The sequence below is a fragment of the Tursiops truncatus genome, chromosome 9 (assembly GCF_011762595.2).
Source record: "Tursiops truncatus isolate mTurTru1 chromosome 9, mTurTru1.mat.Y, whole genome shotgun sequence".
Classification (NCBI taxonomy): domain Eukaryota; kingdom Metazoa; phylum Chordata; class Mammalia; order Artiodactyla; family Delphinidae; genus Tursiops; species Tursiops truncatus.
The window spans coordinates 83,889,982-83,916,675 of NC_047042.1; the positions used below are offsets into that span (position 1 = coordinate 83,889,982).

Genomic DNA, 26,694 nt, shown 5'->3' on the forward strand with positions numbered 1-26,694 from the left:
GAATGCAGTCGGGAGAATGGATTGGGGAAGAACATCAATAAGCAGGGAGAGGGATGCTAAAATGCAATAATTTAGGTCAAAGGTGATGGTAACCAAGACGGACACACTGGAGACAGAGTAGATGGATTTGAGAATGGCTGAGATGTGGAATTTTGACCAGATTTTGTTTCTTTGTGGATTTGGAAGATGAGGAAAGAAAAGGCGCAGTAAATCACAGGTTTCAAGCTTGGGTAACTGGGATCAGTTTGGAATCTGTTGGCTATGAGGCGCTAGCAAGATATCAAGCGGGAATGTCCAGTTGGCATCTGAATACAAAGCCTGGCGCTCAGAGGTGGATAGAAAGAACCTGCAGAGGGCAAGGAGGAGAAAAAGGCAGAGGGGCAGGGCAAGCCAGAGAGGAGAGGACATCAAACAGGTCACGGAAGATACAATGCTAAATATATCTGGCGAATGTGGCAACAGAAGGATAGGTAGACAACTATCAGCTTTGGCCAGAGCAATATCAACTTGGTCACAGGTGCAGAAGCCAGACCGGAGGAGCCCGAGGAGGCGGCAGGGTGAGGAAATGAAGGAAGCAAATTCACACAATTCCTCCAAGAAATTCGGCCCCGGCAGGGGAAGTGAACGGAGAAGCAAGCGCAAGGGAAGGCAATGTGAAGGCCGGTGGTTTTGTTTTCAATTGGTAAGCCTTGAGTAGGTCTACTCCCTCATGAGAGAAAGTCAGTGGTGGCTGGCAGGTAAAGGTCAGAGAGAGAAAGTCTCTGAGGAGGTGAGAGGGGATAAGGTCCAGAGCGTGGACACGGGGAAGGGCTCCCCTTCCAGTGGAGCAGGAGGCAGGGAAAGCAAGGCGGGTGCAGAGGAAGTGTCGACTGGGGCCAGAACCTGAGTGAGCTCACCTTCTGGTGTCTGTTTTCTCTATGCCCGGGAGGCTGGGAGAGCTACAGAGACCGAGGAGTGAGAACGAGCTCCAGGGAGAGGGCTGCCGAGAGATGACAGGGGCCTGGGGCGGCAGGGAGCAGCCACGCTCAGCAGAAAGTGACCTCCGGACATCACATCATGACAGCCACATGCCACCGCTCTGCGCCTCTGCGGCATTTACCATCAACACTGGGAACATAAACAAAAACCCGACGACACCGAGTGGACCTCGTGAAAAGCCCACCTTGCAGTACAGTAGGGTTGGGTAAGTCAGCTGTAATAACATTAGTCTTCCTCAGGCCTTAACCACGTACAGTAAAACGAAGACAGATGCTTCCAAGGCGTATGACGGCCTTCCTGTGACAATGTGTGGAAAGCTCACGCTTCAGTCTACAGTCAAACTCGGTTTGGATGTGTAACCAAAACGTCATATTTCAACACCATTAACAGCGCATTAGCAACCTTCGTGTTTGGTCTGAGCTGGATTTTGCTTTCGGGCATCTCCAACCCTGCTAAATGGGCACACGGATTACAGGGAGGGTCGGACACGCCCCTCCTTCCAGAGTCGTGCGGGGAAGCACGGTGGGAAAACAGTCCTGTCACAGTCGCTTCTCCCAGACTCGGCTCTAGTTCTTGCTCTGGCCAGGAAATTGCTAGAGAAAGCAAAAACAGGGGCCAGGGACTGAGCACAGCGGTACAAGTCCAAACACAGGCTAGGGGAGGTGGTATTTCAAGTGAGCAACTGTTGTGTTTTACTTGAGCTCAGAGCCAAGTAGGAGGAGAGGAAGATGCGGACTCAAAGAATATCTTTCCCTGTAAAGTCTCTTTGTAGCAACAAAAGGAATTCTAGTAATTAGTATGAAGCACCTCTTGTATTTCCAGGGCGTACACCTCCCAAGAAGCTCAAAAGAAAAACCTTTCATTCAGCATCCTTTGCGGGGGAGAACTGAAATGAACAGTAAAACCTGACCAGTTCAATCGACTGGGGAGTGTGCTACAAATAGTGAGATATCTGGACCCTAGGAAAGTAATGTACTTTTGCTTTTTAGTTTCTTCTTTTTAAAAAGATTTCCTTTTCTTGTGCACCTTTATTATAAAAGTAATATAATGTTACTACCGGCCAACAGTCCCCATGGTGCTCACCATGACTCAGGCACAGCTCTGAGCCTCCTGCCTTCCTTGAACTTGAGGAAGGCGCTCTGATTCTGCCGGTTTTAGGGAGAAGCACAGAGGGGCTGACTCCTTCGCCGATGGGGACCCGCAGAGCTGGTGTTCCAACCCAGGCCGTCCAGCGTCAGAGTCCTGCGCTCAACCACTTTCCTGCGCTGCCATACCATGAAAACACGAATTCTAACACTCGAAAATTCAGGGTGTCAAAAAGAGATAAGCAACACTGATTCTACCCCTCTAATGGAATAGCGTGGTGTGTTTCCTACTCTATTCATCCTTCGGTTTCCAAATCAAGGACTCTCTGAAAAGAAGATGGTTTTTAACCATATTCAAGTAAAAACGCTAGATAAAACTGTTCATGAAAACCTTTCCAGGCAGAGATTCTACTCGTAGACAAGACTTATTTAAAGTCAGCAGATCTACTTTTTGTGTACGATATGCACAAACCAGCAAAACAATTTTTTCGTCACAAGTTTCTTTACGTTAATGAAGAATTTTCTTAAGAGTCGTTATTTTTTTGTCTGACCCACACTTAATTATAATGAGTTCCAAAATCAGTCATTTTGAATCCACGCATATCCAAGTTTTCAAATAAGAAAACTGAAGTTCAAATATTTTGTTCTCTTTGAAGCTGCCTGCAGGCTCAGGTTGGATCGCACAGATTTGATGGTATACTTCTGCGCAGATAAGAACCTGACCTTCAGTGTGGGAATGCTGGAACTTCTAGAGGCCTCAGCTGGGTTAGCTTTATAAAGCAAACAAAAAATGGCCCCCGAAATGGCCCCTGCAAAGTTTCTGTTAGTGACCTTTGACGCAAATGTTCCATGAGATGTAAGTTCAAGACTGCCAGTCACTTGAGGCTTATATTAAGGTTGACCAGTGTGAACTGTTACTTCATAGACTTAAGTGCATGCCACATGTGGTCTGCACAAACATTCTTTAGGGTTCCTTTGAAATAGACTCACACATATATGGATAACCAATTATCAATACAGGTGCCAAAGCAATTCAATGAGGAAGTCTTGTCAACAAATCATGCTGGAACAACTGAAGAAACATATGCAAAAGAATGAGCCTTACTTAACCTCTACCTTACCCAATACACAAAAATTAATCTGAGATGGATCATAGACCAGAGTACAAAAGCTAAAACTATAAGGCTTCTAAAGGAAAACACAGAAGGATATCTTTACAATCTTGAAGAGGCAGATTACTTAGGAAACAAAAAGTCCTGATAATATATGAGGAAATTTGATTAATTAAGTTACTTCAAAATTAAAACCTTCTGCTCATCAAAAGACATTTTTAAGAAAATGATACAGACTGGGAGACTATATCTGCATTACAAGTTTCTGACAAAATAATTTTATTCAGAGTATACATAGGAAAAAAACCCTCCTTCCTATCAATAATAATAAGGACTTCCCTGGGGGTCCAGTGGTTAAGATTCTGAGCTCCCACTGCAGGGGGCACGAGTTCGATTCCCTGGTTGGGGAACTAGGATCCTGCATGCCATGCAATCATCATCATCATCATCATCCAATTTTTAGAAATTTATTTATTTATTTATTGGCTGTGTTGGGTCTTCGTTGCTGCGCGTGGGCTACTCTTCATTGCAGTGCACGGGCTTCTCACTGCGGTGGCTTCTCTTGCTGTGGAGCAAGGGCTCTAGGCGCGCGGGCTTCAGTAGTTGTGGCACGTGGGCTCCAGAGCACAGGCTCAGTAGTTGTGGTGCACGGGCTTAGCTGCTCTGTGGCATGTGGGATCTTCCAGGACCAGGGCTCGAACCTGTGTCCCCTACATTGGCAGGCGGATTCTTAACCACTGCGCCACCAGGGAAGTCCCCATCATCCAATTTTAAAATGGCCACAAGAAAAATAAAAATGGGTGAAAGATTGAACGAAGGTATACAAGTGGCCAATAAGAACATGTTAGTCATCAAGGAAATGCACATGAAAAGTCACAAAGAGATACCACTTGCCATCCAGGAGAATGGCTAAAATTAGAAAAACCGACAATAAACAATTGTTAAGAAGGAATTGGAGCATCTGGAACACTCATCCACTGCTGGCTGGAGTATAAAATGGTATAATTATTTGGAAAATTGTTTGGAAGTTTCTTATAAAGGTAAACACAGATCTACTGTCTGGTCCATCAACTAAGCCTAAATCCAAAAAGGAATGAGACTGAGAGAGAGAGAGGACTTGTTCATAGTGGCTTAATGTTCATAACAGCCAAAAAGGTGAAAACAATCCAAATGTCCATCACCAGGAGAATGGATCAAAGAATTGGGTCCATTCGTACAACAGAACACTACCCAGCAATAAAGGAAGAAGGAACTAGGGTACACACAACAACATGAAACTTTTGTGTGAAGGAAGCCAGACACGAAAAAGTGCATGCTCTGTGATCCCATTTAGATGAAGTTCAAGAACAGGAAAAAACAGTGATATAAATCAGAAAGTGTTTGCCAGTGGGGGTGGAGGCTGATTGGATGGGGCATGAGAAAACCTAGGTGAAGAAATGTTCTATGTGTTAACCAGCATTGGGTTACGTGAGTGTACTTAACGCCACCAGCATTGCACCGTGGTCATCTCATTTCTTTGGGACCATCCATACAAGGTATTTCCTCCAGAGGAAAAGATAAAACTTGCTGATTTTTCTCTCATCCAACGTAGCAGTCAACTGATATGACAGGTCCCAGAACCAGTGTGACGGTGCTCTAAATTCTCAGTCATAGTGTCCTTTTAGGCCCATCATTTTTCAGTAGACTACTGACAAGCCGCACTCAACACATTCCAAGTGGATATGGACAGAAGGGCACGTGGAACAAGCTGATGATGTTTGTTCTGGCCAATACCAGAAATAAATTACAAGCGCGTTCTGGGAGCTTGCATCCTCGGAGCGCAGGACATTTCAGCACTCTCCACATCTGTTTCTAGGGCATGGCCTCACAGGGCCTGCTCTTTGATCTAGAACAGTCCAGAGGCTCTAAACTGGTAAACAACTTACAGAATACAGAGGTCAGATACCAGAGGATCTTTACTATCCTCAATTACGTCTAAGCCGTTACACAAAGGATCATTAATATGCAACAGTACTACTTTGCAAGTTCTCAAGAAAGATTTGGGGCTTCCAGTATTGTACTAGAGATCAGGATAGAGCGAGAAGATTCTGTGTTAGGTTCAATCACATGGGAGCAACTGGCCCTAACTCTGGGGACCTCTGGGGAAGATCTCCAGGGATTCGTCACAGGGAAACAGCTGCTTTTTCCGAGTAAAATGAGGGAACGGTAAGACTGGAAACATCAGTTCAGAGTTTCTTCTGAGATACAAATGGATACCCCTTGTGTGAGAGAAGTTAAAGCACTAATTAGTTAATATCTGATTTTTCCCATCTTCATGGTATCTACTAGGCATTTTCAGGAACTATGGGACAAATACGAGAAAGGGGCGATCAATAAGAATTTGGAGCTTTTTTTCACAAAGGAAATGGAAAGGGAGAATATGAGATGCTTCTTACAAGAAGAGGGAGAAGTATGAGGGTCTATCTGCTAAGGAATAAAAGTTATAGGAATGAAGGAACAGGAGATTCTTTCCAAAATTCCTATGTCTAAGGGCAGACAAGAAATTAAAAAGTAAGCATATGCACATTTATACTTGTATTAAAGATCAGGAACAACTACCACTACTTCTATATATATATATATATATATATATATATTTTTAATGACTAAGTTGCATGTTTCACAAGATGCATCGTTTCTTCTAGCAATAAAGCTAGAAGAGTGTCTTGGGGTGTTCTGTGAGGAATGACTGTAGCCTCCAGAGCTGGAAAGCATGTCTTTGTGTAATAATGTCAGCTCACTGTTTCTTCCCAGCCAAGTTACTTTTTAAAAATTTTTATTGGAGTACAGTTGATTTGCAATGCTGCGTTAGTTTCTGCTGTACAGCAAAGTGAATCAGTTACACATATAATATATCCACTCTTTTTTAGATTCTTCTCCCATGTAGGTCATTACAGAGTATTGAATAGAGTTCCCTGTGCTACACAGTAGGTCCTTATTAGTTATCTATTTTACATATAGTAGTGTATGTATGTCAATTCCAATCTCCCAATTTATCCCTCCCAGCCAAGTTATTTTGAGGGTTAGTTTTTCCAAACCCCAATACCCACTGCAGTCATCACGCCCTCATTTAAACGTTTTCCTGGCTAAATGCATTTCTGACTTAATTCTTCAGATGTGCTTCTGACAAATCAACAAATGAAAGGACTTCTCATTTGTTATGGACTGAATGTTTGTTTTCCCCCCAAATTCACATGTTGAAATCTTAATATGATGCCTTTAGGAGGTGGGGCTCTGGTGAGGTGATTAAGTCACGAAGGTGAAGCCTTCATGAATGGGATCGGCGCTCTTATAAAAGAGACCCCAGAGAGCTCTCCTGCCCCTTCTACCATGTGAGGACACAACGAGAAGACAGCTTTCTATACACCAGCCTCCCGAACTGTGAGGAATAAATTTCCGTTGTTTATAAGCCACCCAGTCTATGGTACTTCGTTCCAGAAGCCCGAACTAAGTTACCGTTTCAAAATGGTGGTCAGGGCACATGAAAGATCCCATTACAGTTATAAAAAAAAAGTATACATACCCACCACAGTTAAAAGACTATCATGGGCCTGAGAGATTTCAACCACCATCTGGAAGCCATAAAATGATGAAGTCCTGACGGATGAAGCTGAGCAGAGGCAGCTCACAGCCCCAGAGGTTCTCTGAGACGCCTGCTGCTGCTAAGGCAATAACCCAGTGAAACCTCAAAGCGGCCCTAGACTCAGAAAAAGCAAGGACCGTATGGGCCAGAGATGACAAAAAGGGTAGAAAGGAGAAGATTAACTGAAGAGTCTAAGGATCAACAACTGTTACTTCCGTGCCTAATTCCTATCTTTATGAGAAACAACAAACCTTATAGCCCCCCACCCAGGCAAAAACTAAAAATTAAAAAAGGGAAATGAGTCTCAAAAGAAATTAAACACAATGTCCAGTGAGAACTAAACAGCTAGTCTGGTTCTGAAAACCCCAAAGTCAAGCCCTCTTCACTCTGATACTGAGTCACTCTCCACACGAGGGCTGGCTCTGTGCCACCAGAGGGACGCAAGATGCACCCAACATAAGGAGCCCTGGCAGCCTTAAGGCCACCTCATCTCTATACGAGTGAAGAGTTAAGCATAAACATACAATTAAAGAAAGCCTGCCATGTGAAAGTGGAATACCAAGATACACAACAAAAAGGCCCTGGAAGAAACAGAAAATTCAAAAGAGTGAAGATATTTCGTCAAGAACCCTCAAAACAACTTTAATTAGTGTCCCTAAAAAAATTTGAGAAGCGATAATTACATCCACATAAGAATAACAACAACCAAAAAATGCACAAGAAATAGCAATCCAAGAAAAAGGTCTACAGAATTAAAAATGTGGCCCCAAACAAGAAGTATCAGTGAGCGCTGCATGCATGTGCCTGGGTACGCTGACCTCACAGCTGTGACTCTGACGATATAATCCTGTGTCACAGACCATACCTTACCTAAGACGCACTATATTCACAGCACACAGTCAGAAGTCTAAAATGGCACATGCAGAACATGTTCCCGGGAAGAAGACAGTGACACAAAGCCCCCTTGTTCAAAAAAATCTGAGTCTGTTTTTAACTCCTCTGCTCGTTTGCAAGATGACCTGTAAGCTTCTCTCCATACTTGTCTGTCCTTTCCTACAGGAAGGGAGAAACCAAAGGTGGTGTTTTCAGAGAGACCTAATAAAGACTCCTGGAAAGTATTAATAAGAACTAGCTTAACGTGAAGACCTCAAGATACTAAAACATATTAATGTAGTACATGTGAAATCTTCCCTGGAGATCTTCACATAGAAGATAAACATCCCTCCCATCTGGGTGATCTGCATACTGTCCTTCCTGGAACTACAGAGAGGAACTGAATCACTGGTTCAAAACCCCACTAGTCCCAAAGCTTTCTTTTTATAACCAAAAAATTCTGTAATGCCCTATTTATATTTGCTATTCTAAAATGAAATTCATTGGTAAACATTACCTGGTATACACATATTTTTAAAACATCAATATAATACCTTAAATGTAACGTAAAGGAGAGCCTAAAAGCAAAACAATTTATAATAAAAACATGACATATTTCAATATGTACATAACTTTCAGGTCCCATTAACTATGTAATGAAGTAGATGCTTATCACTTACTTATAAAGAATACCTGGATTAACAGAAGTCAGATCAGAAGCTTTCCATATTAAAAGTACAGGAAAACAAAAGAGGAGAGGTACAGGTGAATGAAAATGAGTATATCCTGTGTGTATTTAAAGTATGCCAAGGTTATCTTGTGCTTTTATGTAAAATGAATTTAGGTCTAAGATCGGATAATTATAAACTAATTTTCACTGCATGAATATCCGACAGGATAGTTGAAACTCATGTGGGACACAGGGCAGTTCTTTCTGTCTTTTCCACTGTGGGACATTTAAAATCTCTGATTCAAGGCCCTTCACTGCAGAACCAAACAACGTACCAAATTTATACTATGTCCTCTAGGGGGCAGCACTGTTGCCATGAGAACCCCTGGCTGATAACCTATGGGAGTTTTCCTTCCAGCCTTCATATTCTACCACAGAGAATCGAATCCTAAAGAACAAAATCAGTAACATACCTAAGAAAAATATTAATTTAATAAGGAAAATGACTATGAAGAAACTCGTTTAGGTTTATGCCATTAACTATAGCCATACTCAACACTATTTCCTCTTTTTGAATTCAAGATAACTAGTTACTTCATATAGAATATGGAATGAAAAGCTGTTACCTCTGTGACATTTATTTAGATAGCACGAAGTGATTCTGGCTTTACAATTTTTAACTTTCAAATCTAGTTAATTAATGATGAACAGGGAGTTTTCCATAGAACTCTACCACTGTCATTTCCTCAAAACAAGAATTAATGCATTCTTTCATATGTGGTCATTACAGGAAGCGGGGAGGGAGCCATTTACTGTAAATGCCTTTCTGATGCAATTCTACCACCTCTCAAAGAGAAAATTCATCTAAGAAGGCTTAGTCACTTCTTCAAGAAAAATGCCACTGCACTGAACATCCACAGTTGGAACCCCCTGCGTGAGGAGAGAACTGGAGCTGGTCCCACCAGGAGTAAACGTGGGGGAGTGGCAGGGGGAGAGGTCTCACGGCTCCTTCCTCAGAACAGATTAAGCAGTATGCCTCAAAATTTGGCCTTTAACATAGGGAAAAGTCTGACACATTTGTAGCATCATTGTTTCATAAATCATATGCAAACACCGATTTTCCCCGCCCAACTTTTAAAGCATACTCCCTAAAAAAACATGAGACTTAAGTTACGAACTAGTAACCTACGTTAGCATCTTAGCAACTAGAGTTATTTTATTTTAATATTAATTAAATATTATTTTAAAATTTCATGCACAGAAAGAGAAACGGAATCCTATGCTTAAAAGATTTGAAAATGAAACTACATTTTGAAGAGGGTGGATTTCACATCAAAGGGAATGATGACATACAGGGTAATCCCAAAAAGCAACTCAGAGGGAAAAACTTAAGACAAACAGTTCTGAGCTCTTCTCAGAGGACTAATTTTTCTAAAATCTCAAATCCACCCAAAGGAAAACAAGGAACGATTTCTCCAATCTACCCTTACCTGGATGCCCATTAATTCTTCTAACAGCCAGATGCACCCCTTGCTTCTGTGGAGGAGTCAGTGCCAAGCGCAAAGCCCAGAAGTCTCCCAAGACTCAAGGCTGTTTCCTGCTGGAGTCCGAAATCGCCGATCAGTGAATCTGCACATCGTAATATACACGTTCTGAGCAAGCTATTGGCTAAGTGAAGGCAACGAGTGTGGAAGTCTGATTTGCCACCTTTGGGGTATGCCTCTCATATCCCATCTCAGAAAGACGAAAGACACACCACGTCTGAGTGAGTCAAAACTAGACAGGGTTCGTTTTTTTCTGTAGCATTCTCCCTAACCCTACGGAAACCACCGGGAGAACAAACCACAGTGAGATAGGACTCCCTCATCAGGCAAAGTCGATGAAGAAAGAATTATGTCGACGCTGCAATTTAAAAATAAATCTCATGCCACTGCCAAAGTTTTCTGTGTTATGCAGCTGCCTAAGAGTTACACGTAAGTATAGGCACGGTCCACATATTTTTAAGCCAAGAATTCTAAGCCATGGTTTTGGGGCTCAGAATTACCAAGAAGTGGTAAAAATTCTCAAAAGAAATTTAGTCTTTATGCTACACTGATGATCAACGAAGAATGGAGCAGTGGTGTAACTGATCTTAGAATTAGGGGTTTTCAACACGCAGCTCTTGGACCACGTGCATCAGAATGACCTAAAGTTGACTCAGAACTCTGGGGTGGAGCCCAGGGATCTGCATGTTAAGAAGCATTCCAGGTTATTTTTAAATCCTTTAAAGTTGGAAGATGATTTTTTCCTGTCAGTGGAACTGAACAGTTGATTACAGCTGCTGCCATCTTCCCTTTCATTCAGTTATTTTGTCTTTGACTCCTGCTGAAATCAGGAGCGATAAGGGCGCTAAAGCCACCACAGTCCTGAGGCTTTCACTCCAGGGGAGAGGAGAGCCTGCCTGGGTTCACCTGGCCTCTCCTCCCCACCACCTCTCTACCTGAGAGACAAAAGCTCAAGCTGTGGGAGCTGAAGAACACAGTACTTGATGTTGAAGGTGAACGTTACATGAAAAGATGTTACCAGAATAAAACACGCTGCTGAAAACAAGAGGAGGAAAATGAGGAGAGAGGACACTAACGTTTACTGACTGCTCACGATTTTCCAGGCACCACATCAAGAACGTTACAGACCGTTTTCCTTGCCACAGAAGTCTCACCGAAACAAAAACAAAAAAGCCTGCTTCGCAAGGGGACCCACCGGCAACGCATTCTCTACGTCAGACTTCACGTTGGCCCTGTATGCCCACCTCCACCCCCATTACCCTCTGAACATAAAGGATTTTTAAAAAGGAAACTGAGCAACATTGTCAGAAATGCACTTAAAATGATATCGTCTGTCCATATGTCTTGTTCTCGGTTCCTTCTTTATCCACCACAAGACTGTGTGAACTTGCAGAAAACTCATAGTCCTTTTCCATCAAGCTGTGCTCCACTTTAAGCAGTCAGTTCACTTCAGTCCAAAGTGCCGGGCGGCAGGGTGGCGGTGGCGGTGGGGAAGCACCATCATTACAACGTGCATAGAGAAATGTGATTTGAACATCACCAGCGAGTATAACAATTATGTTTCACTAAATAAAAAGGGTTTACCTGTTCCTCCAACGTGCATAACGTTTCTAAGGAAACTTTCTGGATGAGGGGAGCCCAACTTAAACAGTGTGCTTACGAACAAGCTTTTCCAAGTGCCCCCCGCTGCGTCTCAGGATGACTACACACTCTGACATCCTAACAACAGACAGGGCTATAAGGAAGCCGACTTGCTATCTTTAATTTTACCGTGAGTTGGTCTAGTGTATTTGGCGTTCCAACTATTTTGCCTAATAGGTAAAACCTGCATCTGTCAGAGCACCGGTTCTCAAACTGCACGTTAGCACTGGAAGCCCTCCCCCAAATGAAATCTTAGGTGAAAGCCCAATAGAGGCACCAGATGAAAGCAGAGCATCCTCGGTTGATGTGGTGGGCTAGAGGATGCAAAGCCCTGCTGATCTGGGCCTGCTGACTCATCTCACCCCTCAGCGTGGCTACCGTGGCAACAATGCCAAACCCCAAGGGCTCTGTTTTATCTTTTCTCAGACCTCGATGATTTTTAAAAATGTATACTTTATTATTTTGTTCTATGGATGCCTTTATGTCTCAAAGTTGGGCATATATCAAAATTGTTAAAAGCCCTAAGTCCAAATGCTGCTTATTCACTACATTAAGCTTAGGAATTCTGTTGCGTATTTGGCTTGTGTGGACCCAAACAGAGAGATTACAATCTCTACCGCTATCTCTTTGTCAACAATACTCTTAGCATATCTGCAAGTTCAAGGTCATTTTATAAACACAAAATTGTGTCAAGATAATGCATCTTCAATGAATGAGAACATATGCATGATGTACAAGACCCCTTGCCATGATTTCACTTTCACCAGTGGCTTTTAGCTTGCTACCTACAGTACGGTAAGTTTCAGACTATATACTAAAACTCAAGCAAAAGAAAAATATTACCCTGAGATTAGTAATGAATAATGAATTTGAAGAGTTGTTTGGTAACCGTTATTTTGAAAGGTATAATACCAGGTCGGCAGAGAGAACGAAGATTGAAATGCCTTCATGAAGACCCAAAACTTTAAAAATTCTACTAATAGGAAAGTGTACTAGCCTTTTCTTTTTAAACATTTTCTGACTGCTGTTTCCAAGTCTTCAAAAAGATAATGTGTTTCATCAGCCAAAGCCATCACATTTCAAGTGTACATGTGAGAAAGAGGCCAAAGTGAAGGGGCTGTCCTGAGTCACCCTGGGACCACCAACTTGAACTGGGGAAAGGCCCCAGTGTTCTTCATTCAACTGCCCCTCAGAATAAACGTAGTGTTTGAAAGTAGTAAACTTTTATGTACAAGAGAGTGTCATAAACACTTACATACACAGAAGTGATAAAAGTCATTTGTCATTTCAAAATCCATGCTTAAACATATTCCTATTTTCAGAATACTCTAAATTTTCCTATGATTTCCATTTTAAGTTGTTATTGAAAATAATTATGGAAGTTACTCTACTCATACTACTCTAGTAGTACTTAGGTGATTTTAAGATAGGCAACCTTTTTCCATGAACAGAAGCATGGCTAAGAGAAATAAAGACATTAAGGAAGACCTGGTTACATACCCAAAATGTACTTAACGTTGGTGGGTTAGAACTGGTGCCACTTTTCCCTTAGGATTGATGCTGCTAATGAAAGTTAGTACCCAGAGGTCATTCCACAGAAACTTATTTCACTCATAATGTATCTGTAATACAATACTATATAAATATACGTATACACATATATATACACACACACACACATCTGAAATAAGATGTATACTGCAACTGTGCTGCAATACTAACAATTATATGAGGAATAAAATAAACTAAGAATGATGTTTATTTCTCTATGCAAGTGTGTAAGAAGGTATAATCAGAAGAGGATGAACCAGACTAAGACACTTAAGAGATCTGAAAGTTAATGACACTGACTATTATGCTTTACTCTACCTCCAAATATATTACGCTCTTTCCTCTTGATAATGATTATATCCCTACTCCTGACGTATCAGGTATGACTAGCACCACTGGGGGCTCTCCAAAATCAAACAGAGGGAAGAAAGAAAAAAATCTTAGAGATTTACTTGAAATATGATAAAGATGTATGGATTTAATAACAAAGACGACGACCTAAAGGGGGATGGGCAGGAAAAGAAGAGAATGTAATATCCAGACTTTCACCAAGTTCGATGGAAAAGGTGCTGGATTAGACACAGCACCTGAGCCAGGACAGCTTGGCTGCTGTGTGGAGCAGGGGTGTGGGAGGCTGACCAAAGGCAACGTGCAGTTGGTCACGTGTAAGGCCTTGTGTGGTAACCTTGGTCCGAATCTGGCTGTCAATCTTTCAAAGAAGTATCAACAGTTGTTTGGTCTGGCTGGTGGCTCAGTTGGTGAGAACAGAGAATCAGGGCTCAGCAGGGGGAGTGGCGTCTGTTCAGCTTCATGGTCACAGGGCATGAGCAGCTCTAAACAGTAAGTAACCAACCATCAGTGCTGGCCGAACACACTGGAGACTACGGACAGCTCAGGACGCCAACAGCTCTCAAGAGCTCTCTGTTCTACCAATAAAGTTACTTTTCTGCGTGATGTTCTTAATGCCTTATTTAACTGGGGAGGGGTGGGGCAGAGAAGTTAGGTATCACAATCTGAAAAATCTGTTACTCTTGTCATACCTAACCTTAAACACCTTCCTGAAAATGATTATTGGATCCTATCTTATAGTGATATGAGCTCTATGTATTTTTAATATTACAAATGTGCTGAAAGTGAATCTGAAATACAGTAATACTTAAAGTCCTTTTAAATGACAATACAAACTTTGCCCTTGCTAAACAGGTTGGTGGCATTTAAACATATGGGGGGGCCGGGGGGTTGTTTAAAGCTGGTGAATCCCAGCTCCACTCTCAGGGGAAGTTAGGAAAGAGAATGAAAAGGAAGGGAGTATTGGTTATAATCAAAGGCATCCCCACTTTGGTTCTAGACAAGAGTCAAACAGGTTTAATGCAGTGTCCTTCAAACTGTAGGGTAATTCATTAGTGGGTTGTGAAATAATTTCAATGCATTGCAAGCAGCACTTTTACAAAAATGAAACAAGAGAATAAAACAGAAAACAAGAGCTCACTCAACTTAGTGTAACTATTGTTTCATAAAGTTAACTGCTTCATGTACGTGTGTTGTGTGTACTTCTTCATGATGTAAAACAAATCCTTTTCGTGAGTTCCAGGAAAGAAAATGGTTTATTAGAAAGAAGATAAAGCACCATGGTTGAGATGAGGTGGGAGGATCATGCTTGGATGTAATTTAATCAGTGCGGTGCCTACACGGCCTTATGTTGAAAACTAACCAAGTTAGTCTACAAAATGCATTTACGTTACCAATCAATAATTCTGAAGATACCAGGCAAGTCATTACTCACTCATTCACCCAGTTAAGTGTCTACTCTCCCTACATAAGGGTTATGGAGAGAGGATGAAATTGTAAAAATTAAATAGGGTCACATATTGTAACAACAGCTAACACATACCCAGCGCTTACTGTGTGCCCGATAGTGTTCTAAGCACTTTACGTATCATTAACTCATCTGATCCTCTTAACAACCCCAGAAAGGTAAATACTAATATTATCCCTGTTTTTTTTTTTTACAAATGAAGAATCCGAGAAATTAAGTCAGTTGCCTAAGAGGCGAAGCCAGTATCTGAGCCCAAGAAGTCTGGATCCAGACTCCTCACTCTTAATGAACAGAATCCCTAACAGTTAAGAGCACAATCACCCATAATTGAGAGTCCGACTGTGGCACTGGGGAAACGGGAGCCCAGGGGCAAACTTATGCCGTTAACACTACAGCCCAGGCTTTGCTGTCTGTCCTCATTTCTCCTGCTATTAAAGTACGAGTCACAGTCTAGGCCACAGGCAGGCAGCTCACCTCTTTTACACTTCAATATCCTGGATCCATTCGGAACATGATTCCCGGCAAATCAGTTCAAACTCCATCCTTTCTTCCTTCCCTAGAAAACATGTAAGAATGCGAATGAGTAGGTCCCTACGTTTCTGTAATGAATCTAACTCCCATTTATTTAAAAGCTAAAAAGAATTCATTCTCAGGTGCTGGCACTTAAACTTTTCTATTAGCCAAACATTTCTGACACATCTTCCATGTCTTATCTCCACGAACCAGTGAATCCTGTAGCTGCAGTGAGCACTGCCAGTCTGGGTGATACAGAGCTCGTGGGGGTACCTCTTTCTTTGCACCCACTTGTGTTACTCCCCTCACTGGTTTTCAAATAAGATCCAAAGAAACTGCAGGTGTAATACACACTGTGGCAAGTGAACCATCGTGTTTCAGAAAAATATGAAAGGATTATGTACTAAAGATTTCTTTTCCTCCCGTCTACCCACCCTCATCTTCCGGTTATATACTAAGCCCTATAGGTAGGGCCTAAACAGATAATAAAATAAGTAAAAATCAACATAATTCCTGGTAGCATGGTTACCCTTCCTCGGCTACCTCAGAACCCAAAACAGCACCGTTTAAATGCTGAGTAAACGCTATACGCTTCCATGTTGACAGGAGAAGGCAGTACTATTCCTCCTCGTATTTAATCTGAATTAAAACAGCCAGTGCAAATGAATTCTGGAACAAAAGCGAGACAACATTTAGGTCTCTGTCTGACAACTACACCTGGCCACACAATTTGAAACCTCTCATGAAAGCATCTTGTGACAAAACAAACATCATTATCTTTCAAACGTAAAGAAGTTATAAAAAAAGTAATGCATAATGAAGCACTGTACATTGTGATGTGGAGGATTAAATTATTAGAATAATTCAGGGTTCTTTCAAAATGCAGTGAAATACTCAGATAACTAAGACAAACTCTGAGGCTTCAGTGTACTGTGACGATTCACCACACTTTGCTACACAGACATTCTCTAAGGAGTCTGTCAAAAGTAAGGCAGTGGCTTAACACCCTTTTGAAAAACACATATGAGGTAGAGTGCTGTCAAAATAAAATTTCTAACTGAATAATGACTGTGTATATGCCAGTGTCAATGTAATACTAGAAGCTGGAAATATGGTTTTACTATTTACCGCTATCACAATTTTTAGGTTAATTTTAGGTATATTTAGGTTACTTCTTTTCCAGGTCGGATTAAACTGTTTACTTCTACCAGGTATTGTGTCTAAAACCAATACTTTTCACATGGGTCAGAGGGTACATTTGCTGTAGTTTAAATAAAAAGGATGAGTCAAGTATATACCAATCTAGTCAGTCAGCTTCTAAGAAAGATACACTTTTGGATAAAAGAGTGGTAAGGTCTGCACTCTACAAACATGACACTTTTGACTAGTGGTGTTACACATGGGGATTTTTTTTTTTTTTTTTTTTTTTTTGGTGATGATGCTCATTTACCCTGTCTCATTAACTGTACTTGGAACCAAGAGCATTCATTTGGTCCCATGCAAATGATAGTAGTACCTGGTTCTAAGAATTCGACTTTTCTAAATTGGGAAGCAAAATTATTTACGGGGTGGGGGGAAAGAAGTCCAACATAAATCTGTAGTCTCAGCAAGCTCAGCACACTAACACAGTAAGTTAACCGACAACACTAAACCTGCCTTTCTACCGGTAAAAAATCATACAGGCAACAATGTTCTCAACAGGAGGGGATCTGCCAGAGACCTCCCTAGAATGCAGGAATTAGGGGGTGGTGTTTTCTGGGTTGGACAGGGGCACAAGTAGCTGAGAAAGACATGGAACTTCTCAGGGAGCAACTATTTCTAGAAAAGCAGGTGGTTCCAGGTTTAAAAATTATCGCATAAAACCTTCATTGTCATTGAAGTGACGATTAGGCCCCTCTCTTCCTTTCCTATCTGTACCCATCAGGCTGCCCCCAATCGAGCAGAGTGGAAAAAACAGTACCCACGGTATGAGTGGGCTTTGCTTTCCACTACCTTTTCCTAAGACACACACTTTCCAAGTAGTGTGTTAAAAAACAAAAAGCAAAGACAAAAAAGACTGCGGTTTACTATTAATTTCTGAAAATTATTCAAGTGAAGGGGATCCTTTCACAAGGTATATGTTCATCAATCATGATGTTGTACATTTTAAACATTTTATGATATCATCTGTCAATTATACCTCAATAAAGCTGAAAAAAATCATTAAAAGTCCCGGTTGAAGAAGTGCTATCTACCTGTCAGTATTGGTTCTGCCCTTTAATAATTCTGTGGCTTTGTGCAGTCCTATCAGCTCTCAGAAACTCAGTTTCCTTGTCTGTAAATTGAAAAGGTTAAATGACTTCTAGCCTTCCTTCCTATTCCAAATTCAAATGGTTACATTTAAATTATTCTGTGACTTATTCTCCCCTTCAAATATCTTTGATCTTCATTCTATACTAATTTCACCTTTAAAAAGATAGGAATAGTGGGGGATGGGAGACAGGAGGGCTTGTTAAGATAGATTCAAGTGTTAATTAACCTGTTTTACCCTGGACATTTAGAGTTTTAAGAATAGGCAAATGAATTTGAATCTACAATGGAAATGTAATAAAATCCATAATTTAATTGTGTATTAATTTAAACTTTTCACAATATTTACAACTTATGTTAGATTATAGGGATATTCCTCTATTTTACAGATATATGTTGAGCCACTTCCAAATCCACTGCTGTCTGCTGTGCGTTCCAGAAAGCCAAGAACCCAAAGCAAAACTAAACAAGAAGTTACTGTGAAAAGAAAACTTTTTTTTTTTTTTTAAGGAGAAGTAAGCCTTTATTTCCTTGTTACACAAAAAAAGCTGGCTGAGTTGGCTGCTGAAAACTTTTCATTAGCCATGCTAATGTTCCCTTCCATTAAGGTGGTAAGCTGAAAATTGATTTTACATATATATTTATTTGCCTCTTCAATCAGAGGTATTGGATTTATTTTCTTCCAATTATTGACGTGGACATAACATACCCCCAATATGGAAATCCTTCAGAATCTGTCTGCCTAAAAGGTCCATTTCCTACTGAAATCACAAGATGTATCATGTACAACTGAAAATAGCAAATATTCAGGAAACACATGAAACATGTTGATTATATACATTTAAAAAGGGAATATTACTTTTAATTTTCTTATATTACACTATTCTATCCCTGAGGACTAAACAATAGATTGTAAATTGCAAATATTAACTTAAAAATCTTTAACCTCAAGAATATGAAAGTAATGCTACAAACTTAGGAAAATCTGAGTTACTTTTTTACTCTGTGAAAACCCCCTCTTTTAATGAGTATTTTCCTTGTGTGGCTATCACAGCTAATCAACAATGTAAAGAAGCTTTTTAAGCCTTTAAATATTGCTGCAACATTACTTAAAGCCAGCTACCATTTGGTTCTGATGAGACTATGGTCTCTGCTGGGAACTGACTAGAACCTTCTGTCATCAAACACATTCTGTAAAACTGGGATGGTGGCAGTATCTCCCCTCACACTCATCACCCAATGCTTAGCACGTAGGAAATAATAAAGGCTATTAACCTGTTTTCTTTGCCATACAAATTATCACAAAAAAATAGGATAGATCAAAACAAACCCATCCTGAACTATAGGAAACACGACTAAAACAATGTCCTGAGAGCACCACTGAGCATCTCTGTATGTGTCAACAATATCAGCTGCACGCCTTTAGCACTCAGAATGAACCTAGCATTTCACTTACTTTATTTTTGTTGTTATTTTTTTATTTGGCCACACCATATGGCATGTGGGATCTTAGTTCCCCGTCCAGGGACTGAACCGGTGCCCCCTACACTAGGAGCACAGCGTCTTAACCACTGGACCGCCAGGGAAGTCCACACTTACTTTATTTCTTGACAACATAAATACTTAGGCTCTAGTGCTATGAAGGACTGAAGTTCAAAACTAGCAACCCATAACACACTATATCATATCTTGTTGTTTACTGTCTTCTTTTTCTTTTATTCATGCTTTTAAAACAAGTGCTTGGCTACCTGACGCGATTTCTCATGCTTTTCACAATCAATCTAGGTGCCTTAATAAAGGGGATAAAAATAATTTCCATTTTCACTTCAGTTTCCCCTCACAGAAAATGAATAAAGGAAAACGGCCCAAAAAACTGGACAAGTATGAAATAAATACTTTTAAAAAAATACATGTTGTTCTTGTTTGGGGGTTATCAAACTCACGGTAGTTTATGTTTCCAAATACTGTTCAGATTTCTGCCATAATTCGTCCCCTTGAACCATCAATAATATCCTTTTCAGCTGTGCCATTCTCTGAAGCCAGTAAAACCTTGTCCGATGGTAACGTCGTTTACCTTCTGAAATGGGGGCGCAGGGCAGGGCGGGGGGCAGCACAAATGCCTACGAACGGAGCCAGGCAGGGGGCAAGGATCAACTCCTGCTTCTGTATACTCTCAAAGCTGCTGGTTAAAGGGACTAACAAATACACATTCTGGTGCTTTTCTACTGATTTCCAGGCATGTACTGTGCACTAGGACTAAACAAGAGCAGGCTAGGAAACAGACTAGAATTCATTCTTAACAAAAAGTTTTTTCCTAGTTAAAGGCCTTTTATGGTTTCTTAATTTTTTTCAAAAAGTAGGGATTCAAGTGAAGTAGTTTTGAAGTATTTATTTGCACTCTCTCTTTCACTACCTTCTAGCACCTGCCCCTGCCTATGCTGTGCTAATGCTGTGAGCTCACTGGTCAGGAACGGAACAGGACAAAGGGAAGACCCAGGGCTCACACCAAAGTTTTAGGATCGCTTATAAGGTTACTTGGAAGAAATCATCGGGGAGGTAAGAGAACATGTAGTAGGTGTCTCAAAAGGCAAGAGGACAGAGAATGGAAAGGAATGAAAATAACCCCCTCTAACGGTAAACACAAGACCGAGGTTGACGCAGTCTCGGTGGCGATGGGGATGTGTAGAGGGAACTACAGAGCACTGACTGCCATCTTGGGAGAGGCTGGAAGGATTTGTCCTCATGGTTTATTTATATATATGAGCTGCTTACTCAGTTCTTCTGAGATAGGATCTTCCATTAGCTCTATGCATATTCCCTTTTGTTTTTCCTCAATTTAGAGAGGGCTCTGGATCACCTACCAGTCCAGCCCCTCTGGCATCTTCCTAGGACTGGCCTTCAACTGCCTGGAGACGATATGACTGCCAGAAAGGTACCACTGCATCACCTGCACCTTCCTAGGTCCTCTTCCATGCAGAGATGATGCATTAATTGTGTCCTAGCCCAAATGATATAAATGCACATGGCTGTAGAGTACTGCACCGATTCAATCAATCTTCAAAGAAATTAGTGAATAAAAGAAGGAAGAATATATCTGAGGAACAGTCGTCCAGGAAGAAGTTAGTGTACCTTAATTAATTAAGACTAAGAAGAAAACATCAGAAAATTTTATTGTTGTGCCTGCTCTATTTATTTAATGGAAAAAATACTTTATGATTCATTTAAAATTGCCATAGAGGGCTTCCCTGGTGGCGCAGTGGTTGAGAGTCCGCCTGTCGATGCAGGGGACACGGGTTCGTGCCCCGGTCTGGGAAGATTCCACATGCCGCGGAGCGGCTGGGCCCGTGAGCCATGGCCGCTGAGCCTGCGCATCTGGAGCCTGTGCTCTGCAACAGGAGAGGCCACAACAGTGAGAGGCCCGCGTACCGCATAAAAAAAAAAAAAAAAAAAGGCCTTAGAAAGTAAAAAAAAAAAAAAAAGAAAGGGAAATCAAAATGAAATCCTAGATAACGATTTTTGTCAAAGGATTTTGGTAAATATACCTTAACATCTACTAGCTGTCAAAGTCTGCTTTATTCTCTTCTCACAATACTTTCAAACCCTAGATAGGGCAAAACAAAGCAATCCAAATTGTGCTATATGGCATTTAAAATCATTGTAAAGTATAGGAATGTGTTCACCTATAATACGTGGCTAAGTAATATTATAATAATATAAAATAATACAATATAATAATTTGGCTAAATTTTGGCAAATATGCTGTATTTATAATTATATGGAAAGGCCTCATTAATCATGACTGAAATCAGAACATACTCAGAGAACCAAATGAACTTTGGCTTGGCTTCAATAACAAAGTATTTAGAAACTTCTATGACTACTCAAATGAGATCTTTTAACTCAGCAAACTGGGATATTCTGTCTCATTTATTGCCTATAAACCCTAGAAATAATCTTCAAAGACAGGTGAATACTGGTTTATCTTAGGTTAAAAGAACCATTCTGCACATTATAACCATTAAAATTTATTGTACATACTGAGTAATCTCAGATGTATATAATTATGATTCCTTTATAAATAAACTTGTCTCTGAAATCAGTGAGAATTTTGCTAGCACTGCACAGAAGTCACCACGATATTGTGATAAGGGTTCAAAACAGATTAAGCAATAGATTTTAGCTTCTTGATTTTCCAGCACTAGCCTTAAAACTAGAACCAAATGTATCTCTCATCTAACAAATCAAGCCGCAAACCTACAACATTTAAAATGAAGTTCTTAACTATCTTGGAAGAGTGAATTATCATTTCCAAAAGTTTTGAATAGATCCTGGCTTGTTGGGTGCTTTACTAAACTATCATTTTATATAGTCCCATTAAGAAAGAACACATGAAGGTAAGGAATCAAGTTTTACCTAAAAATGCTTAAGGAGATTAAGTGATTAAAGTGGGTAACTTCAATGCATTCCAATATACAAGCTTTCCTGCACACTATGAAAGTTTAGTAAACACTGAAATTAATGAAAAATACATGTGTTACTTTTTAAAAATTATATTTAATGTGCGAGATCGAATAGCACAGAGGTATCTATTTCATTTGAAATAGTAATTCTTGTCTATTGGTCAGGAGAGGAATGTCAAAGTTCAAACAAAGAAAGTTGAGGAGTGAATGGTATGTGACAAAACAAAAACGTAAGCTAAATTACAAACGAGGGAGAGTTTCACACATAAAGAACTAAGTTAAGGCAAGTTGGGGGGCGGGGTGTTTAGGGATAAAAGATACACACACCTTACCACAGAATGTGGACAGAAAGGCAAGAAAGCGGGTGCCCCTACCATAGCACAAAAATACAGCAAGTCTGTCAAAGCACTACTGACTAGTAGGTTATGAAACCCATTTGGTAGGTTATGAGGAACGTTTAAAAGAAGAGAGAAAAAAGAGAAAAAGAAAAAGTGATAGAGAATACAATAGACTAGAAAATTCTATCACACTCACATATAGTGAAGACGTATCGGGAAACCATACATCCACGTGTGCAAGTGCGTGCACTGGGTCCTAACGTGACACGTATTTCTTCCTGTGGGTTCCAATAAAAAGGTATGAGAGGGCTTCCCTGCTGGCGCAGTGGTTGAGAGTCCGCCTGCTGATGCAGGGGACACGGGTTTGTGCCCTGGTCCGGGAAGATCCCACATGCCGCGGAGCGGCTGGGCCCATGAGCCATGGCCGCTGGGCCTGCGCGTCCGGAGCCTGTGCTCCGCAACAGGAGAGGCTGCAACAGTGAGAGGCCCGCGTACCGAAAATTAAAATTTAAAAAAAAAAAAAAAAAAAGGTATGAGAACCACTGACACATTTAGCACACCACTAGTTAATAATAATAATAATCCCTCAAGTTAATAATGTCACACTTCTGAATAGAAAAGTAACTTCCAAAGATAATAATATCCCCAAATGCCAGAGGGGAAGCATGGCAAAACACAAAACCACGGAATATTTAAAATGAACTATGTGAACTATGACACAGAAGTCCAGGGAAAGCAAGCCTTCTAGAGAAACGTCTAACACTACCAAACCAGACTGCGGGGCCTCCACTCCCAGAGTTTTTCTCCCCACCCTGAATAAAGAGTGGAGGGAGTGGAGCCGGGGGAGACCGAAGAGCTGAAGGTGGGAGGGAAGGTGGGCTCTAGAGCATCACTCTGGCCAGGAGACCCCAGTCTCCCCCCAGCGAGGTAAAGAAGGCAGGAACCGGTACAGGGTGGGTGAGGAGAAAGGTGACATGTTCAACTTTGCAATCTCAAGGCCAAGCACAGCACTAGGCACGTAATAGGCCCCTTATCAATGTTTGCTGAATGTGTCAGTAGGTCTTAATAACACCGACAGTTTTGTGATGTGAAGGCAGTGCATAGTTTGAAGGCAGGGTCAATAGTTTGAAACTTCTTACTCCAAGTAATCTCAGCATCATCAGAAAATGTGAGTTCTGTTCTTAATGCCATGCTCTCCATCTTTACTAACTATCCACAAGCCATTTCAGTGGCTACCTGTAAACGTAAGCCATCTCCACAAATGATAAGCTCTTCAAGAACTGTAAAGAAGCTTGTTTTGTTTCAAAAAATAAACTGATCTGACACAAGGTCATCACGAATTGAGTGCTCAAAACCAAAAGTGAATGGGTATTCAACTACTTAGAGTGCTCAAAGATTAAGAAATTAAGTTTCTCAGGCCACTGTAACAGGTCACACAGAGACCATGTGATGTTCTTGTTTTAGGGGCAAATGGTTTGTTTTTGTTGGGTAGTTTTTGGATGTATGACTGGTTTAGTTTAGGCTCAGGTACAGCTAAAGGAACTTAATAGTAGCAAACACTTATGTAGTTATTTACTGCGTGCCAGGTAACCTTCTAAGGACTTCACAAATATTAACTCTAATTAATGTGTACACAACCCCTGATAATGTAGTTACCTGTTCAGTGGTTTATTCTGTTCCATTAAAAGTACCTCCGTTTTTTCCATTTTCTCCTGCAAAAGATGAGGAAAATATTGTTAGTGAGTGGTCACAAATGCACACATAATGTTTTATATCATTGTTTGATACCTTCCAGACTTGAGAGTACCAACAGGGCTTCGTTAAACTTTAGTGAATTATTTCAACTGCCTAACTTTACTGAGTTCCTAAATAAAACCATTAAGACAGTATCATTACATGTATCGATAAAAGGAGATTTGAAAAACAAATATTTTATGATTTCAAAAGAAATCAACATGGCATAATAATAAAAAGATAGATGTATAGGGAAACAATGTGGGGTAAGATTCTCCTTGACTCTGAATCATTCTACATTTAATATGCCTTTCCAAACTACGTTCCCTCTGAAATTCTTTTTTAGGTGGCAGCACCCTTCCCCACTGGGTGAAATAATTCCTGTTCTAAAGATAGAAACAACTGGTGAATATAGCTATTGATATTACAGATTTACTTTAAAATGATAATGGAAGAGCATCCATCAAAAAAGAGGGTGTTGCTTAGGAAAGGTAGCAGTTCAGAGAGTCTCCACCAGGTGACATTTACCTCGGGGAACTCACAACTGTCCAGGTTCTGTCCCTCCCTCTGCTGGCTCCAAAAGTCTATCTCACTAAGGTGCCAAAAATGATCACGTTTATCAATACTGATTCACGTTAACAAAGCTCATAAAAGATTGACGGATGAACCACAAAGCCTATGGATTCATTTCCCATGAAAAATATGTCATCAGACAGCCTGGACACTTGCTCCATCCAGCTTGACCAACATACTCACATTTCTTTGGTCAATAAATACTTCCTGAAATCCCAGGTGTGGGTACCATACAGGCAGATCAAGCCAAATTAACAGCAGATGGTTGGGTGAGCATGTCAGAGCAATCACAGTCCAGATGCCAGTGGCCTCCAATATTCTCTCTCCAGACAAGTGTTCTCCTATCTCCTCCACTACCACCATCTTAGTCCAAGCTGCTATCATTCTTTTCCTGGACAAACACGAAACACTTCTTGCTATTTTCCCAGCTTCCGCTTCCTCCCTTCCAATCTATTATCCACAAAGTGTCCAGAGTAAACATTTAAAAATAGAAAACAGGTCATGGCTCAGCCCTACTTCGACTCCTTCAATGCTCTGCATGGGTCTGATGATAAATACCCGAGAGTTGACTCTCAAGCCTTGGTCTGGCCCAGCTCACCCCTCCAGCCTCCTCCGTGCACACTCTTCCTATCTCCCTCACATTTCAGCCACACAGGTCTCCTTTTACTCTCTTAAATGCACAGATCCCTCAACACTTCAGAGATTTTGCACACCTTGTTTCCTCTGGCTAGAAACTAATGCACAGACTCTGCACCTTCCCCACAAAGCACATACGTGCCTAGTCATCTGCAGCTCCTAGCTCATATGTCACAGGACCCCAGACTAGGACATTCCCTTATCTTGAGCTCCCATAGCATCTTGATCTTCTCCGTTGTAGCACTTACTACCGTTTATAATTACACATTTATGTGATTATTTAATTTACGTTTATGTCTCTCACTAGACTGTAAGATGCTCCATAAAGGTGAATACTGTGCTCATTTTATTAGCATGTTCCACAACAGCGGACACTCAAGAGATATTTTCATGAATGAATGACGGCTTTGGACCGTTAGAACCTGCTGCATCCATCGCCAAAACAGGGATCATTTTGCCAGGCAGACCATATGGCTTTCCTGAATGGGCTCCATCCTCCCTGATGTGTCCTGCCCCTGGGGGGGTCAGTAATTAGATGGGCACTGTCTAACTCACTTCCGTAACTTTACTGTTTCCTAGGCTTCCATAGCCAAAATAAATCTTAAGACACGAAAAGAGAAACGGCACAAAGTTCAAGATACATTTGAGTAGCACTTCTGCAGACAGGACTTGTAGCAGTGGGCTACTAAGAAACACTATAAACAAAAAGGAAAACATAAATTGCGGCCAAAGGAAACCCTTGCTGAGACAACACTGGAAAACAAATAAATATACATGCACGCATGTGCACAAGCACCCAAAGCAGTGGTCCTCGGAGGGGGGCGTGAAAGGCTTTGAGTTTGCTGTGGGATGCCTCCACGACTACGGGGCCGACAGCAACAGAGTGTGCAGCTCTCTGAAGGAGGCTCCACACACGGCACCTCCTCCTGTCCCTGGGGCCTGACTCTGCACGCTTGGCACACTGGAGACCTGGTGTGTACTGACTGTGTCATTCTCCTATTTGCCTTACAAATCAACAACTAATCGACATTTCCTAACTCGCTGCACAGAATGTTTTAAATGGCTCACAGCTGTGGTTTACACTTTAAAGATGTTCTAACATTGCAGTCCTCTTATGTAATGAGAATGAGAACAAAACTGATAGGAAGAAGTTCCACAATGCCCTTGACTCTACATTGACAGCTAGTCATCGGCGGCTAGAAAGGGCCAACTTCACTCACTCATTCAACAAACAGCATGCACCTGAATAAGCCAGGCAC

At 41.1% G+C, this 26,694-nt stretch overlaps 1 long non-coding RNA gene across 1 annotated transcript in view; it reads right to left on the reverse strand.

The window, feature by feature from the left end:
- The window catches only part of LOC109547904 (uncharacterized), a 212,519-nt gene that overhangs the window by 77,377 nt on the left and 108,448 nt on the right, over positions 1-26,694 (reverse strand). The window contains exons 9-12 of the long non-coding RNA XR_004528175.2: positions 24,149-24,204; positions 22,689-22,770; positions 15,367-15,448; positions 9,831-13,909 (exon numbers count right to left, since the gene is read on the reverse strand). This is a non-coding gene — a long non-coding RNA (uncharacterized lncRNA). The remainder of the gene's footprint in view (positions 1-9,830; positions 13,910-15,366; positions 15,449-22,688; positions 22,771-24,148; positions 24,205-26,694) is intronic.